This window comes from Uranotaenia lowii, chromosome 2 (assembly GCF_029784155.1).
Source record: "Uranotaenia lowii strain MFRU-FL chromosome 2, ASM2978415v1, whole genome shotgun sequence".
NCBI classification, from domain to species: domain Eukaryota; kingdom Metazoa; phylum Arthropoda; class Insecta; order Diptera; family Culicidae; genus Uranotaenia; species Uranotaenia lowii.
Genome location: NC_073692.1, coordinates 342,337,054 through 342,355,670, shown reverse-complemented (window position 1 = coordinate 342,355,670; position 18,617 = coordinate 342,337,054). Strand labels below are relative to the sequence as shown.

Here is an 18,617-nt window from a genome sequence, read left to right as displayed (position 1 = left end):
CGAATTTTAAAATTCAACATATTTGCCAGTTTTTATATAAAATTGCCTGGATTTGTCCGGCCCAGATACAAACTGAAAGAATTCGGTGAACCTAAACTTAAATGTTTATGATTATTCCCAAATTAAAAGACAAAATCAATATTCAAAAGACTATTAATATTGAAAATATGAGCTCTGGTAGAAACTGCAATTGAAAATGATACAGTTTTTTTTCAGGTGAATTTGTTTAGAACAAAATTTATAAAAAAAATTCTTCCAAAATGATAATTTTTCAGTTGATCTTTTAATTTTTTTGACATGAAATATTCAAACTTTAATCAGTAGTTTTTCTTTTCAAAATTATTCGTTTGCATTGATATTTTCAGTTTTCAATTATAAATTTTAAATTGATCGTCAGGTTTCTTGGTTTTTCTAAAACTCAATAGCTTTGATTCTTATATATCCCATCATTTTTGGATTTGGATAAGTAAAATAAATATCTTTTTAAATCCTTTTGTACTTTTATTCGGAAAGTTGAACTGTACCTAGACATGGCTGGCCCTTGGGTATATGAAAGTTTTTCAAAGCGAAAACTCCACTGTTACCATCCTCTTATAATGATCCTTTTTTCTCTTTTTCAAAAAAATGTCTTCTTCACTTAATGTCTCAAGAATGGAGTTGTTCAATAGTTATTTTAGTAAGAAATCCTGAAAATTTCGAAAAAATCATCTTTGTTTATTAACTGACTTAAGTTTAATTTGGCCTAATACACATTTTTATGCAGTAGTTGGCCAGTGCGGAACGAAAAATTGATGATGTGATGTTAATTCTTTTAAAATAATTTTTCTCGCTTATTTTCAACATTTTTCATTCCTTCTTGCTTTCAATTCTTCTATAAAGTTTGATAATCTTTAGATGTTCTAGCTATAAGTTCATCACTTTCCTTCGATGAGGCCGATAAATCAATTAACTATCACAGGATGTTAACGACATCGGAATTTGAAACTCAGAATTCTAATAATAAACTGTTTAACCCATTCGAGACCGATTGCACACCGTGTGTGCAATGGAATTTTTGTGCCTTTGTCAGAACAATCGTTCATTGTGAGTTTACTATTGCTCGTAAAAATAATATTCTTACTCCCATGGAATCCGCAAATGTTAGGCAAAATTAATTGAGAAATAGTTTTGATGAAAGTCAAACGACATACAATCTATCTAAGAGTAAAGAACTATAAGTTCGAAAGTCGTGAAAAGTCCTCCGTCTCGAATGGGTTAAAAAATACCATTGCTCAAAGATAAATCTAATGTTGAGATCATCATTTTGTTGCAATGTTTTCCCTTTTTAAGATTAGAAAATTCATTATTGGCTCATACTCTTTCAAAGTCAGTTTGTTTCCCAGCTCACTTTCGAATTTGCCAACAATAGTAACACCAAGTTTGGCACTAAACGGAAGAAAAGATGATGCTGATCTTTAGCACTAGGAATATGCTCCCCTTGGGTGCCATTTTTTCTTTTCACATGAACCAGTACCCAAGCATTTGGCTTCCAATTTTTGTTCCCATGTTCGTTATGATTTCTGCCACTTTCCTATTTCGGTTGTCATCTGCTGCTGGTTCCTGTTGCCTCGACTTATGATCGTGGTGCCAATAATTGGCAGACGCTCGAGATATGTTTGCCTATGCTGCCGCCCCCTTGCTGGGAGGGAAATTCAGAGCATATAAATTGGAAATTGGTTCCCTTTTTTCTGGCGTTGTTTTCTGATGGTTTAGGTATAGTCGTATACTTGTTGTTTAGAGTTCAAATTTGAACTTCATGCCCGTTTCAATATGGCTTTTTATTTCCTCACGATCAGGTTCATGTGATTGGGAATGGAGATCATTAAAAGTTCAACACCAGGTTACATCACAATATGGAGTAGTTTTTCCAAGGTGTGCCCTCCCCGTAGGGTTTCGGAAATTTGCCTTGTTAACTCACGGTTGGAAATTTGAAGGTTTTTTTATTTTTAATGAGAGTTTTGTACCAGTTTAAGGGTTTATACGGTCCATAGGAAATGTGATTGTTGATTTGATATTCATCTTATAATTACAAATTAGTTCAATTACCGGAAAAGACTAGCACCCACGATGAGTAGGGACCTCTATCGGAATGCCTAATAAACTTAAAGTTTGATTGTCATTCCCATTTAAATTTCAGATAAGAACGAGTTATCCAACTTTTTCAAGCATCCAATTGAAAACACATCGACTGGGATAAGCGAACAGGATTTGAAGCTAGAGCAACTTACTTTACTTTTGGCCGAAAAACCATAATACAACTGATCTCATCGACTGACTGAGCGACCGACTAACTTTTGCAAATAACAGTACTTTCTTGTTTTTATTTCGTACCCCTTATGTGGCCTGATTGCTAACAAGGAAACTTGAGTGCAAAATGAATGGAGTAATCGAGATGCGAAAATAATCCACAATATATGTATCACGAAACGGAATGGGGAATATTCTACAAAGCAAAAAAAGAACGACCAAAATACATTAGCTCTGTTTCAAGAACTGAGAAAGCCATCCCAGAAGATGATTGAGGACGGTTTACCAAAATAAATTTAAAAAAGTTCGGGTGACTTTTCATTGGAGCGACGAATATGTTATACTTGGATACTTCAACTTGATTAGTCGATTTAGGGTCATTTTTAGAATTCTCAAGTTCCAGTGCCTGAAGAGTTTAGGTTTGGCTTAGATTGAAAATTTATGATTTATTGCAGAATCTTAAAGTGACGTTTGATTGTTTAAAGTTAAAATGTCAAAAAGGGAACATGATTTTTTATTTTTTTTTATTTACAAAAGGTTTTATTAAGGCATTTTACTTATAAAGTTTTTATGTGCCGGGAGTATTTTTCCTAACTTTGGGTTAGTAAGAGGGGGGCCGTAATCGTCGCGGCTACTCAACTGTCAATTCAACTTATTATAGGAAAGGAAAGGGGATTAACTGGGGTCACTTCCAAGAACAGTTATGATTTTTTAATGTGACAGTATATTTATTCTTTGAAGTAATTTTATGTTAAAAATTTGTCCAAGACCACAACTTTTTATATCCATGAGCAAATAAGTTAAAGGCTTATAAATGGAGTTATTTTTGTTTTGGATTTCACGTAGGATAATTTGGTTTTAAATTCTATCACGGATGGGTTTCGAACCAAAAAGGAACTTTCAAAACCTTTATTATACAGAAATTCAATTAACATGAGCTTAATCTATTAAGGCTATGATCATTTAGTATCCGGGCACTTTATTTTGATGATATCTACGTTAAAAGAGCTCGGACATGCAAAACTTTAGTAGCGTTGTGTTGGTTATGAAAAGGACTATCTTGCCTATTTTTGATAGATTTTTAAGTTAACGCGTGTTTGAGATATTTACGACGCAAAAAGACATAGTAAAAATAATTTTGCACAAATTTGCTTCTTTTACGCATTTTGCGCCTCGAAAATTCTTCATTGTTGACTTGAAAGCTCATGAACTGTTGATTTTTTCTGATTTTTTTTTTTCGCAACAAATGGTTAAGAAGTATAAGGAGCCACTCTAGGATGCTCACGAAGTTCAAACCAAGCATCTTAGTGGAACCCTTGATCTTAAATATGGTAAAAAGTCTATAGTTATTGGGGATAACTGAATGCAGAGTCCTTAAATAATGCAAAAAATTCATTTCCGGCTGGAAAAAAGTGTTGCCTGACTAGTAGACACCAAGTAAATAACTAATAATGATCAGTTCCAAAGATTGTAATTGCATCCGGTTTTTTACGCAATATGACAGATGTGTTCTGATGGACAAAAAAAAATATGTTAAAACCGGATTTAAGAGATCAAATTCTTCGAGATGCCTAGTCATGAAAAGGTTCCAACCAGATTCCAATTGCTTTTTCCAGGTGAGTTTGTGTAAAATAGCATGATTTTGCAAAGGTTTTGCTTCTGTGGTAAAAAAATAAATCAATACATGACTGAAAAAAGTGTGCAAAGATAAAAAAGAGATTTTATGAAAAAGTTAGAGTATTTCTTGAAATCATTGATAAATATTTTTTTAAATATTTTTACATTAAATGTCATATTAACACCTTAATTTCTTCCATAGAAAGTTTTTCGATCAAATGAATAATTTTTAAAATACACACGTTTGTAACTGTCCGGATACTAAATGATCATAGCCTTAATCGAAACATTCAATATAAATTGACAATGGCATACAATAGGTAAAGTAAATCTCTTAAATAATTTCTCATGATCATTGATGAATAAACAAGAATATTTCTTCATCCTTGTAACTCAAAGTACAAAAAGTAGTGGCGTATCAACTGAAATTTGTCAAATAGTTCTTCAAAATGGTAGAGAATCGTAACATATTCCACATCAACTATAGAATATACAATAGACCGTTGCAAGCTTTGTGTGAAAATATCTCATTCTAAAATTTTAAAATCTTTTTTTGGTTTATTTTGCTGCCAGAAAAAGCAATACAAATTTTGGAAGCGATCCATCCATCCCGGAATTAGCGCAGCGTGTTTTAATTTTGTACGGAAATTTGTATGGGAAAAGAAAATTTTTTATTTAAAAAATCGCCAGAAATGTACTAAAAGTTCCAAAAAATATAGATTTGTCTGCACAACATTCCTTGATTCTTTCAGTACAATTCATGTGAACAGAGCTCAAACCTACCTTGTAAAAAAAGGTTGTTTTAAAAATTCTTTTTTTTTATATATTACACTTTTTGACTGCTTATTCGAGAGCTGTGAAACCGTAGGAAGAGAATTAAAAATCTCAAAAAACTTCTTTGCAAACCAAGTCTGCTCTTTTTAAATACTTTTCAATGAATTTAGATTTTTTATTTATGCTTTTCTTATTAAATGATTAGCTGTTGGTTATGATAGCAAAAAATTAAGCTCAAGAATAGTCAAATCTAAAGTCAAAGACCAAATTTATTGGAAGCTTATTTGAATTTTCTGGGTGATTTGCTTCTTCCATACAAATTTTCATAAAAAACACGTTGCGCTAGCTCAGGAATCAACCAAATCATCTAAAACTTTACATTGATGTTTGGTAACTCAAAAGGCATCGAAAAAATATATGGGAGCAAAAAGTCATTTTTTGCAGCAGTCTAGTATACAAACACATGAATTAGGTATTTGTGTAACTTTGAATTAGTTCTACTGAGGCCATTCTTGGTGCTTTTGGGTTCTTTTAAATGATGTATCCATTTTCATTGGCTATCTCACACTAAAAAATAGTTATTTTTGGACATTTTGACGTAAAATATCAAGTTCACAGTCCTTCAAACCTGACTGTCTTGAATTATAAAGAATTGAATAATGTACATATTTTGGAGATACAAATAATACGGGAAACCTAATTTGACTGATTCCAAAATCGTCGACATTTGACTATGAGGCGAAATAGTTATAACTAAGGTGCGTGTGGTATACGATGGACTTTAGAACTACCGTAGTTTTTTAAATAATAATTGAACTTTTAAATTTTCTTACAATTCCAATAAAAATAAATCAATTCTTAAAATGTGTTCTAAATAACCTTGCTTTTAATTTGTTTTCGAACACCTTTGGTACTGTGAAAAGTTCTATTAAACAAATTAAAACGCACAAAGTATTTATCTCGAAAATCCATCAAATCTGGAAAGAATCTGGTATACAATTCAATGAAGAAAATGCGGAGTAAAGTCGGATATTTCATGAAGCAACTCTTGAGCTATGCTCATGTTTCTCTTAAGCGTAAGAGTTTCAGTTCCAAAAAATATTCAATATGTTTCTTTAAATAACAAAACATCATACAAAATTTGCTCTTACATTAACTTAAGTTTTTATTAATAATATTGTGCTGTGAAAAATGTTGAAAAGTGTCTTTTTAATGAAATTTAAAAAGTTGGAAATGGTGCTTTATGCTTTTGTGAAAAACTTTTATATCGTTAATTGATGTAAGGATTGAAAATGTTCTACCTTAGTGAATTTCTTAACGAATCCCAAGTTAAAAAGTTTTGCAAATCTTGATGAAGGAAAAGGTGAATAAATAAAGATGAGATGTTGATAGAACGTTAAAAAGTTAAATGAATTTAGAAATTTACGCACGAAGTCCTAACTCACTTTGATTCAAGAACAGCAAGGTCCCAGCTAACATGAAATCGCAATAGAAATGATAATCCAAATCGAATATTAAGACATTTTCAATAACCATCGTAAACAAGTTGGTATTGAGTGATTTTCTGTCATTCATTTACGACAATATTTGCCCAAAAATAGTTGAATCGGATAGCAGTTTATTCAATGTTGTTCCTATTGTTCCTACCCTCTTAAATGTTTGCTGGGGTATTACATAAGACTGATGATCATTTTTTTTTTCAAATAAACTGAACACAATAACAATAGATTTTTTCCGGCATGAATTAACACATTTTCGACTGTTTGGAAATGGGTCCACAAAAGGTACCATTTATCAGAAGCTTAAATTTTCACTGCACGTTTTTATCATTCCATGCTTCAATTTTCCATTTCATCAATATATAAAGAAAAAATTATTAAATTGAACAAAATGTTTTTTTGTGTTACAAACACTGAAAATTGTCAATTCAAAATGAAAAATGAAATTGGGCTGGAACAAATATCAAATTCTTCTTTTTACTCCCTTCTTCTTCAATTTCTCCGAAAATCCGGAAGAAGGAAAAGTAGAGTTTTTGGTATTTTATTGAGATTTTTATAAGTTCTATAAAATTCAAACAGCTGAAAGAGCGAAAGTGAAACGGTAGAAGATGGAAATTGTATCACCTTACTGAATTCGATTTTTTTTTCAAATTTTCGATCTTGAATCAAAATTCTGTTTTTCAATTTTGTACATGTTGATTGCATGCAAGTTTATTGCATGCTAGCTTTTGTCCAATTCGTAACAAATAATTGAAAATTTGAAATATTTTTTTGTTTAGTTTGAAATGAATTGCCCGGGTTTTGCCAGGTTTTCTAAAAAAAACCCGTCCAGGATAGGTACGTTCTGATATGTTAAATTTAAAAAATATCAAGCAAAACCACTGATGCAGAAAAGAATTGGAAAAAAATTTTGAAAATTTTTATGAGAAATAGGTTGCTTTCAATTTTTTTAAATGTATTTAAGGTGTGAACTGGTAATTTTTTAGTTTAAATAAAAATATTTTAAACTCAAAACCCAAAACAAAAATTCTGGATCATTAATGCAATCCGAAAATTATCGTACATTATTATGTTCAAAGTTTTAGATTTTTTAAGTCACAGCTAAAAAGTGAAATTCAGCATGAGGTCAGGGGAAATAAACAAATTTTAAATCTGTAATTAAACTAGAAATATTGAGAAAAAAAACATATTCAATCGCTAAGCGCACGGCACCCTCCCAAATAAACGCAATTCAATCAATCAATCAGATTTAAATCATACAAGTTAAGGAATTTCCGTTATATTAAGCAAAATTGTTGTTAAAGACTGATAAGAAGGTGCAGATATTCGAACAGAATTCACAGTTAACCCTCAAAAGCTGTTCGCAAAATATCGGCTTCGGGGAAAATTTACCTATAGGTTGTTGGCGATCCCCTGGTAGCAGATGTTGACCGATTGATCTTAGATTCATTGTTAAGGTAATTTATTCTTGTTTTTCAATATTTAAAAAAAAGGCGGGTTATCATAAATTGATTCTTAATGGGAGTGTCCTAAAAAACAATTTCATTTTTAAAATATGAAAAATTTGTGACAAATTTTTATATTTAAATGTTATATTGAAAAAAAAAAAATCTTACTTACAATAACGACATCCAACTTTTACTTTGCTTAGCTGTATCTCATTCATTAGTAAACCAATTTTCAAAACTCAAATTAATGTTTTAGTTTCGTGAATTTGATTAGGGGAGAAGCGGGCTATATGCGCCTACTAAGCAGAATACTGATTTAATCAAATATAACATCGAATATGTATTAAAAAACTATATCCACGTGTGCAGGCATCTGTTTTCTATACGTTGGAGAAATTTTTGTGTTAAAATTTCCTTCCGTTTTCGAGAAAACGATTTTATTATAATTGTTGTCTAAAATGCCGATCCTCAAACCGTGCGGGCTAATTGCGCCTATTTATGTTTTGAATGAAATTCCTGTTTTTTGGGCAATATTCCCATACAATTTCATTGAAACTGCTAGAAAGTGATTACTTCCGTACGACAAAGCTGAAATTTTATAAAAAATCTATGTCTATTATAATTTTATGGAATTAAACAACAGTTCGGGTTTCCATACTATGGAGGAAGTTTACCCATAAGAAAAACTTTATCAAATCTGTTTTGAGATTTCAATTTACTCTTAAGATGTTAATCAGAGCTTAGATTTGAAGTTTCAATGATAAAAATCATTTATTTATTCTATTTAACCTGTTATTTTAGGATGGAGGCATTTTACAAACATGATGGGGGCATCCAAAAACACTCTATTATTCCACTATATAATCATTATTAAACCTCCACAAAAGCTGAAATATGTTTTATTTTTTGAGTTCCTTTGAATAAGAAACAAAACCCGTCCTAATTTTTGTGTTGAGCTTCTTTACGTATAATTTTTAAAAGTCAAAATATTACATCAAAAGGTATCAAAACCTTGTATGAATTTTTAAATTTTTTTGAGCAAGGGTATTCATAAAATTCTTTCTTGCCTTATGTTCAAAGCGTATTACCCTCAAAATGCATTGATTAGATTTGTTGTCTTGTCAGCCATTTCGTCAAACGGCCGTAGGGTCATTTAACCCGATAGGCCCATTTAGGAAACCTTTCCCCTATCATTTTCATAGAACATACTTCGTCTCTATGAAATCTCAGTTCTTGAGTATATTGGAATGATGATTATGATGATTGAAATTTTCGCTTCAGGTCATATTGACCTGAAAAGCTTTGAAAGGTTAAGCTCAGGAATACAAAAAGTATTTTCTTACCCCTTTGCAATTCAATGTAGGTACTACCGCGTCCAGCAAAACGTGTTTGTTTGCTCTCCGAGTAGGTACGGTGGGTGGTGATTCGGGCAGAGAGCGAAGCCGACAGAGGAAATAACGATGCGTGTCGTGCATTTCTTCGTCTGTCTACTTCGCTCTCTGCCCGAATCACCACCCACCGTACCTACTCGGAGAGCAAACAAACACGTTTTGCTGGACGCGGTGCTTGTAGTTCTAGAAATTCAGGAATGATTTTACGTTTATAATTTTCATATTTTTGTGAAATCTCACAGCGTGATTTGTTGCACCTCACTAGAATGTAGATTAAATTAGCTTTCCAATGAATATACTTTAGATTGGTCCAAATAAAGTAAAAGCACTGAAAATCCGGGTACAACCTGACGGTGGACCACATAAACAGATGAAATTTTAATTTGGTAAAAAATTGCGCAAAGTAGTGAACTTTGAAAAATTCCAGTAATTTTAATTTTTGTTGCATCAATAATCTAAAGACAGCAAAATGTTAGAATTTCAATAAAGTTTGTTGTAATATTTTTTCTAAAACTATACCATCGCTCAAACAGTATTTACTAGCAATCGAATTAAAAGTAGGTTTTTTAGACCACTTTTTGAACTTTTTGTGACCATTTCATTTAAAAAAATATTTAAAAAATATTTCTTGTCTTCATGATGTAGGCATTAACTTCAGCTTTCATATACATAAGGCAAATATTTTTTTGGACGTGTAATATATGAACTACAGCAGTTTTCATGAGGCATGTTTTTTCGGATTTTTTTTCTTTCATGCTGAATAACGAGAAAACTTGTAACTTTAGCTGTATATAATGTTCTAAACATATTTTACTGACATTACAAGGTTTCTTTTGATGTAAGTTTTATATGAAGTTCATAATAATTCAAACGACTTAAATAGATTTTACTTTTGTGGTGTCAAAATGACACCAAAAGTCGGAAAAGGTAGTTTTTTTGTCCAGGCTTTCAGGGTTCGCCCATAAAAAAAAGTAAAGATGAGTATTGAAGAATTTTTGAATTCATTTAGGGTCCCCGAAGAAATTTTTGTATTTTGAAGCTTCGGAAAAAAGTTACAAGCCTTCAAACTTGCAATGGTGTCAAAATGACACCCTAATGCGAATGAGGGTTAATAATTTTGACAAAAAAAAATAAAATTTTATCTTGATTCAATTCCCTAGTAAGGTTGCCGAAATCACAGAAAAATCTGTAATTTCACAGAATTTTGAGAAATTTTCTTATCACACAATACAGAAATTTAGAAACTTTCACAGGTTGTACAGATTTTCTTTCAATTTTGTACGTATTTCCAAAATTATAAATGTTATGTCATCATAATTTTTTTAATTCCGATTTTGTTTTAAGGAAAACATGTTTAGATCGGTAATGTCAACTGATTTTTACTAAGTAAAATGTGAAAAAAGACTTATTTCTTCATGACTTTTCAAAGAAATATATGCTGTTAACACCACAAAAAACCATCACAGAATTTCTGGTAAAATCAGAAAAAGTCAAGATTTTTTCACAAAAACCAAGAACTATTTGATTATGATTTGATAGGAGTTTCTAACCATTTACCACATACTGGATTACTCTTGAGAAATGTCCATATTTTTCAAATTTCAAAAATATATCACAAAATTATGGCACAAAAAATATTTAAATTATACATAGAAAACAGCGAATAACTTGAACATAAACCAATTCATTTTCTTCTAAAAGCTTTGATTCCATCAAGAGAGGGGTTTATATGTAAACCTGTGACAAAAAGATATTTAAGGATATTCAAAAAACAATTTTCAGCAAGACAAACCAGCCCGAGGCTGAAAGTCTAATCAAGAAAAAAAAAAACGATTTTCAAAAACAAACCAAATATGGCCTATTTGAAACTCAATTTACAGGCTTGCAATCGAAGAAAACAGTTTTTAGATATTTCAACTTTAGACTTCGCTATTGATGATTACGGCGAAAAATTTCATGTTGGTCATGATAGCCCCGGTGATAAAATAACCCCAGTTTTAGGTACTTTTCAATATGGTTTTTCATAATGCAAAAAATATAACACTAGTCTAAAATAAACTAATATCAGAAATCGGTGTAGGCTATTTAAAATCCCTCTTTCCTGGTAAGATGAGAAAGAAGAAAATAGGCTAACAAGTTGTTTGTGCAAATTTTTGATTATGATGAATTATGGAGCAAATATAGGGGAGGAGCGGGCTATATGCGCCTATTAAGCAGAACACTGATTTAATCAAATATCACGTCAAATATGTGTTCAAAAACTATATACACGTGTGCAGGCATCTGTTTTCTATACAATGCAGTAATTTTTATGTTAAAATTTTCTTCTGTTTCCAAGAAAACGATTTTATTGTAAGTGTTGTCTAAAATGCCGAACCTCGAACCGTGCGGGCTAAATGCGCCTATTTATGTTTGAACAAAATTTCTGTTTTTTGGGCAATATTTCCGTATAATTTCATTGAAACTGCTAGAAAGTTATAATTTCCGTACGACAATGCTGAAGTTTTATAAAAATCTTTGTATATTATAATTTTGTGGAATAAAACAAAAGTTAGGGTTGCCATACTATGGAGGCAGTTCATCCATGAGAAAAACTTTATCAAATCTGTCTTTAGATCTCCAATTCTTTCTTAAGATGTCATTCAGAACTTAGATTTGAAGGTTGAGTGATAAAAATAATTTGTTTATTCTATTTAACCTGTTATTTTAGGATGGAGGCATTTTACAAACATGATGGGGGCATACAAAAACACTCTATTATTCCACTAAATAATCATTATTAAACGTCCACAAAAGCTGAAATATGTTTAATTTCTTAAGTTCATTTGAGTAAGAAACGAAAACCATCCTAGTTTTTGATTTAAACTTCTTTACGTATAATTTTTAAAAGTCGAAATATTACATCAAAATGTATCAAAACTTTGTATGATTTTTAAAATTTTTTTGAGTTTACAAATTCATAAAATTCTTTCTTGCCTTATGTTCTAAGCGTATCACCCTCAAAATGCATTGGTCAGATAAGCTGTCTAGTCAGCCATTTCGCCAAACAGCCGTAGGGTCATTTAACCCGATAGGCCCATTTAGGAAACCTTTCCCCTAACTAAATTTAGCTGGGGAGGTTTTTTGGGAATATATACCATGAATGTTTCTATGTTTATTGGAAATCTCTCACCAATTTCAGAAAAAAACGAAAGGGATGAGGAAGAACATATTTTCTCGCATAATTATGAAGCAATATGGATGTGACATTGTTAAGTCACAAACAATTGTTCAATTTAAAACCCGATACTTATTTGACAAGAGAGCGGAGGAGGTTTATATACAAGTTAATTATATAATTTTGCATAAATGAGAAAAGTTCTTTCAGAAAATTTTATAACTGCAATTTTGAACTTGAGATGCAGCTCGTATTCTTAAAAGGTTGCTTTTCAATTATGTCAAAATTTAAACTTTAAACACTTTAAAATTTAAAAAAAATTGAAATAATTTAACAAGGAGTAGCAAAGTCTGGGTCAGCTAGTGACATTATATATTCGATCATTTTTAAGTTCTTGACCAATTACACTGTTTTTATTCTGCAACCGGTAATGGGAATTTTTAAAACCAAATAGAACCTTGCATTGCGTGAAACCTTCATATAGATTATATAGATATATAGAGCATTTGATCCGCCTAATTCGAATTTGTATATTAAACATTTGATAATCTATTGAAATTCAATTGAAAAAAATAAGTCAGAAGGAGCCTAAAGAATATGTAATGATTTTTCTGAACAAAGGATCAATCATGCTTTGAGAAACTAATAATCAATGTTTAAATTAATACATTATTAAAACTCACAATCAAATTCTTAAAACTTAATTTTCTTAGGAAACTCCAACTGTCTTATTTAACATTTGGATATATAACATATCAAAGCAGTTTATTTATCATTGGAATCACTTTGTTTAAACTTTAATGATGAATTTAATAAAAAAAAATTTAAATATTCAAAATTGTATTGCATTGACAGATTTTGCTAAGCTTTTTCTTAAAAAAACAAGATCAAAATATTTATAAAGCTATGGGGAGAACTTGTCACCCCTCATTTTGAAGGTGTGTGTGTAGAATGTTGCTCCAAAATGCCGGTATGGTAATGGACGACGAAACCAACGTCAAAGCCGACTACAAGCAGCTTCCGGGATAGGAGTTTTGTACGGCAAAAGGAAGGGGAAAGGTAGCAGATATTTTCAAGCACATGAAACTGTCAAAGTTCGCGAAGAAATATCTGGTTTGGCAAGCCATCTGTATCTGTGGCTTGAAAAGCAGCATTTTCATAGCTTCCGGGACTGTCAACCAAGAAATTCGAATTTGAATAAACGTCTGCTGCCTTTCCTGAAGAAACACGGTTATTCCGTACTGTTTTGGCCGGATTTGGCATCTTGCCATTACGGTAAAAAGGCCATGGAGTGGTACGCCGCCAACAACGTGCAAGTGGTTCCCAAGGACAAGAACCCTCCCAACACGCCAGAGCTCCGCCCAATTGAGAAATACTGGGCTATTGTCAAGCGGAACCTAAAGAAGACCAAAATAACTGCTAAGGACAAGCAGCAGTTCAAGGCAAACTGGCTCTCTGTGGCGAAGAAGGTGGACAAGGTGACTGTACAAAATCTGATGGCAGGGGTTGAGCGTAAGACCCGGCAATTCGGATTTGGAAAAGCGGAAGCCTAACTGAATATTTTTCCTGAATTTTATACTAATTTAACTTGAAAAAGAAATTTAATTAGATTTTTTAAATAAACGATTTCAACGATTTACACGCGTTTTCCCTTGACCAAATCACCCTTTAATATTTTAACACCATGGAAATAAAGATAAAAGCAGCCGAGTATGGTGTTTGAAATATGGTGATCCAATCTTTGAAGGTAAAGGTAATATGCATCGACATCTTTTGCCAAATAGGTCGGAGAGGATCGCCAAGATTGGTTAGTAGCTTTTCAATTATTGACGAAATAAGGTTGCAAAACGAACGTTAAAACGAAATATTAAATATATTTTAAAAAAAATGCAACTTTTCTATGACTAGACAAGAAAATAATTAAAATTCAACACGATTTCAACTTGAAACTTCCAATTTTCTATCTTTATTTCACCCTCAAATGCTTAAAAGAAGATAAAGATTCAGAAAAAAAAATATTTCGTTCTTCTGAGAAACTATGAATTTTGCTGTCCGGTCATAGACAATTTTTCTCTAGAATTTTTGAAACAAATGTTTCATTCTGGTTTGCCAAAAAAAAAACTTTTATTAAATGCTCCACGGAATGTTCAGTATTAAAAAAACCCGTAGGGGAAAAGTTCATATAACGCCCCATGTGGCTAATACGCGCCACCCTTGTTTTGAAGAATCTGAAGCATTTTAAGCCTATAAAATATTACCAATTTGTTCTAAATGCTGTGATTGGTCATGGCAAGTATGAATTTTATCTTAAAATGCTCCTATGTCGTGATAATTTCACAATTTAGGTTTTTTTTCATTTCGATCTAAATTTTAAAACACTTTCAATAAGGTGTCACCAAGCAGAGAAAAACGAATAAGACAATATTTTCTGACACATCGTTAGAGGAGAATCTAAACTACGATTTAATGCTAAAAAATTATACCGAACTCGCTATGGTATGCTTTTTATGGGTATGTTTTATCACGGCCCATGCGCTCGTTATAACGCGCCAATCGTAGTAGGCTGAAAATAGCATTAATTTTTCAAAAAGGCCAAATTTCATTGAAAATGAACAAAAAGTCTAAAACCTTATTTTAAGCGTTAATTCAGCCCAAAAAATCAATTTTTATTTTTTTTTTTAATTTTGATTAGTCCATTTTGATTTTCTTTTCAGTCAAAGTGTCTGTAAGTATTGGTGTGTTTTCGGTCTTCGGCTGCTTTCGGGTGTGTTCGGCTGCTAGGCGCGTATTGAATACACGGCGGCGCGTATTTGCAATACAGTTTTGTTCTGTGGCTTTGAATAAGGTTTTTAAAAATCAAGTTTTTGAAGCAACTATAGCAATTTGAGTAATAAAAAATCATAGGCATTTGTAGAAAACAATTTTCTTCAACGATTGCATCCATTTTTAACACAATTTGTACGTGGAATACATAGAAAATCAGCGATTCGCTTAGGTGGCGCATAATAGGGCATGTTCCCCTACTTTCATCCAAGGTTGCCAGAAAAAAAATCTGTGTTTCTGCGTTTCTAGCAATTCTATGAAGTTTATCCTAAATAAAATAAGAAATAAAAAAAATCATGGTGACATGAAAATTTCAATTTTGAGAATGTGTACGTACTAAATTTAAAAAATATGAAAAATCTGTGAATCAAAGTTCTGTGTTCTTTAACACAGAATCAGTGATGAAAATTCGCTCAAACTTCTGTGAAATTATAGATTTTTCTGTGATTTTGGCAACCTTACTCACAATACCTGTGCAAGTGATTTTAGTCATTTTGCTAAGTTTTTGTGCCATTGGTGACAATTTTGGGGAAAAAAATCATAGCGTCCCGTCAGAGACAACACTTACGGGAATGAGTGAACGCTAACAGAAAATTATTTGTATTACCACATGAATAAGTTGTAAATTTTTTTTCTAATAAAGTTCAGTGATCATAATGATAGATTCTCTTCAAATAAGTAGAGGAACGAATATTTGCAGATATATATATTTTTGAAGTTATTGCTAAAAAACCTTAAGTGTCACGTAGGAGACAATATCCGCTTAACTTGTTTGGCTTGATAACTATGATAAATATAAAAAACTGCATCAGATTTTGGATGGTTCCATTTTAAAAGTTTAAATATGAATCTCAGTTTCAGACTTGCTAAGAAATTGACTATCAATCAAAATCAAATTTCAATTTCAAAAATATCGTGATGCTATTCAAGGTTTACACCACAATTCAAAGGTAAAGAATTTTCTCTCAGTTTAAAAACATAATTTTCTTATTTTTTTTTTTTTAGTTTCGGCATATCTGCACTGTTTTCAAGTAGAAATAGAAAACATGTTATCTATTCAAGAAATACTATATCCACGTCCATTTTTCAGCTATTTTCCTCATACGAAACAAGAGCACTGCAACGATTAACCGTCAAATTCCAGAAACCATCCCTAAAGCAACAGCACCCAACAGTTTAAGTTAAATTAGCATTAGCTTTTCCCTCGCGGTCTTAACGACGGAAATGGTGCGGTTTCTCACCTTTCAATTCCAAACAAACTGCACCGCGCCAGAAGGAGATCCGTCAGAAAACGCCGGTATGTAACTGGAAACCGCAAGCCGATGGATGTTGGTAGCTTTTTTCACCGACGACGAGGAAATTCCTACAGCACCAGCTGAACGAACGCACAAAAACAACTCATAAAATCATCAGCAGCAGTAAAACCATAAACTGTAAGTTGTCGTAAATCGCTTATTAGAACTAACTAACTAACTGCTGAAGTTGTGGAGTAACTTGCACCTTAGTCAATACCATCAGTCAGTTGAGAAGTCGGACCGAGGATTGGTGAGTGCGATTAGTCACTAAACTTGTCGATTGCTTGATGATGCTTGATTAAACTTAAATTGGCTAGTATACTTTCAGGGGTAAAACTTTTCGTTGAAACACGCGAGGTCACTGAACAAAAATAACGTTTTCAACTTCAATTTCAACACTCTCACACGAGGAGGGACACATGCAATGGGACACCATAAGGTCCGATGGTATCGTTTTTGTTTTTCTTCTTTTCTGTTAACTTTTTTCACCTTTTATTTCATATATGCATTTTTCCGTGTGTTTCGCTTGTTTATTTTGTATCGGTTGCACCTTGGCTTCGTTTCTCACCGGGGACTTGGACACGCTGTTTCTGTTCTTATTTCGTTGGTCTCCTACAGTTTGTTGCTCTCTTCCCGGGTTGCGTTTGCTTTTGCTTTAAATTTCAAAAGCCGTTTTCGCGATAACTGTTGGATTTGTTTATCTTGGGCACTTCTTTTAGTTTAAGTTTTTTTTTGTTTTTCTTCTCTTCGCATTTCCAAGTTGCACTTTCTGAGTTCAGCCCCTTCACCAATGGTTTGCTTGGCTTTTTTTATATTTATTTTCTTATCTCGCCGTGGTCTGCCTTCAGTCCTGCTAGGGTTCTGAATGTCGTGTCCCTCTTCTTCTTTAGCTTTGTTTCCTTTTGCTTATTGCCTTTTTTCCTCTCATCTGAAGCACCTTAGTCTCGTTATCGGTTCGTGGACTTCTCGTTTTGGATTTCTGCAGTGCAAAGTTCTGGTCCATGGAGTGTGCTAACTAAGCGGCGCGCAATGTTGTGCCAGGTCGTGTCTTTTTTTCTGCCAGAACATTGCCCCGAGGACTTGGACATGTACAGCAACACCCAGCCCAGTTGCAGCCTTGGCCAATTGTATAATTCTCGAACTCGAGCACCGTTCTTTTCACGATTTCCTTCCTCTTCAAGTCAAGTTGCAGATTCACCTCGGGCGGCCACAAACCAATGAACCGATTTATTTTTAGGTTGTTCTGTTTTGCATGAACTTTATCGGAATCAATGCATCTACATCACATTTTTCTTGGGACTCGCTCTCCTGGAATCCCCTGGAAGAGACCCTAGCTATCAAGATTTGCCCTTTTTTCGCACCTTTCTGTTGTAGCTCGCGTGGATCGCTCGGTGGCAAACGACCGGTTATAAATCATCGGGGCCTGTCTCCACCACTGTTGTTTTTTTTTTCTACTCTCTCTGTAAGATTCCGGGGCACCGATTTTTCGGCTCCACTATCACACCACACTAAGCTCCTACAATTCTCAGACATCCGAACTCAATCGCACCAGAAGTTTATCACGTTTCTGATCTTTATGGCTTTTTTCCACTCGCATTGTTAACCTACATTTTCCCAGCGAACATTTACTTGGCGCGCCACTAATTCGGCATACAACACCTGGAATCCATAAACTCGCACCTTACGACTTTTACGACCCCCAAAAGGAATCCGAATTTTAAATAACAACCAAAATCATCTAAAAACAAATGTAGGAACTCAACTCCGTGCCTCAGCGCTCCATCCAAACCGAAATCCGGAACAGAGACTTCAATACACACTACGTACAGCAATTACGCGCTAAGCGACGAACCCCGAAACGCACTCACGTCCAGGAACCTTTCGCTGCGAGCTAACAAACAAACAAACAAACAAGGAACACTCGCAGCTCCAAACTCAAAAACCAAGAGGAGAAACAGCAAACGCTCAGCATCCGCAAGGAGTCACGGCGACAACCATTCTGACACAGGACGGATACCGATGGAGACTGACCATCATAGCGTTCCCGGGTTCAGTCGCGAACCCGCAGTCGGTCGCAGATCTTCAGACGGGCTGCAAAGAAAAAAAAACAGCCTCTCACGCGAAGATGTCGTGGAGTCATTGCGAGGCAGCAGCATCCCCTGCTTGTTTGTGGAGCATTTTTTTTTCGTGTGGCTTTTTAGCCGGCTGTGGGCGCGCGCGCGCCCTCGCTCGCCTCTGTGATTTGAGTCCGCTGCACGCGAACGATGCGCGCCTCACAGGTCAACTCTCAGCTTTTTGTGGCTCTCGCTCTTTCGGAGAGGCTGTGC

General features: G+C 33.5%; 1 protein-coding gene across 1 annotated transcript in view; it reads right to left on the bottom strand.

The window, feature by feature from the left end:
• The window catches only part of LOC129748868 (uncharacterized), a 505,296-nt gene extending 487,002 nt beyond the window's left edge, over window positions 1–18,294 (bottom strand). The window contains exon 1 of the mRNA XM_055743635.1: window positions 16,237–18,294. The gene's annotated coding sequence lies outside the window, so the exon portion shown is untranslated. The remainder of the gene's footprint in view (window positions 1–16,236) is intronic.
• Window positions 18,295–18,617: the final 323 nt, after the last annotated feature.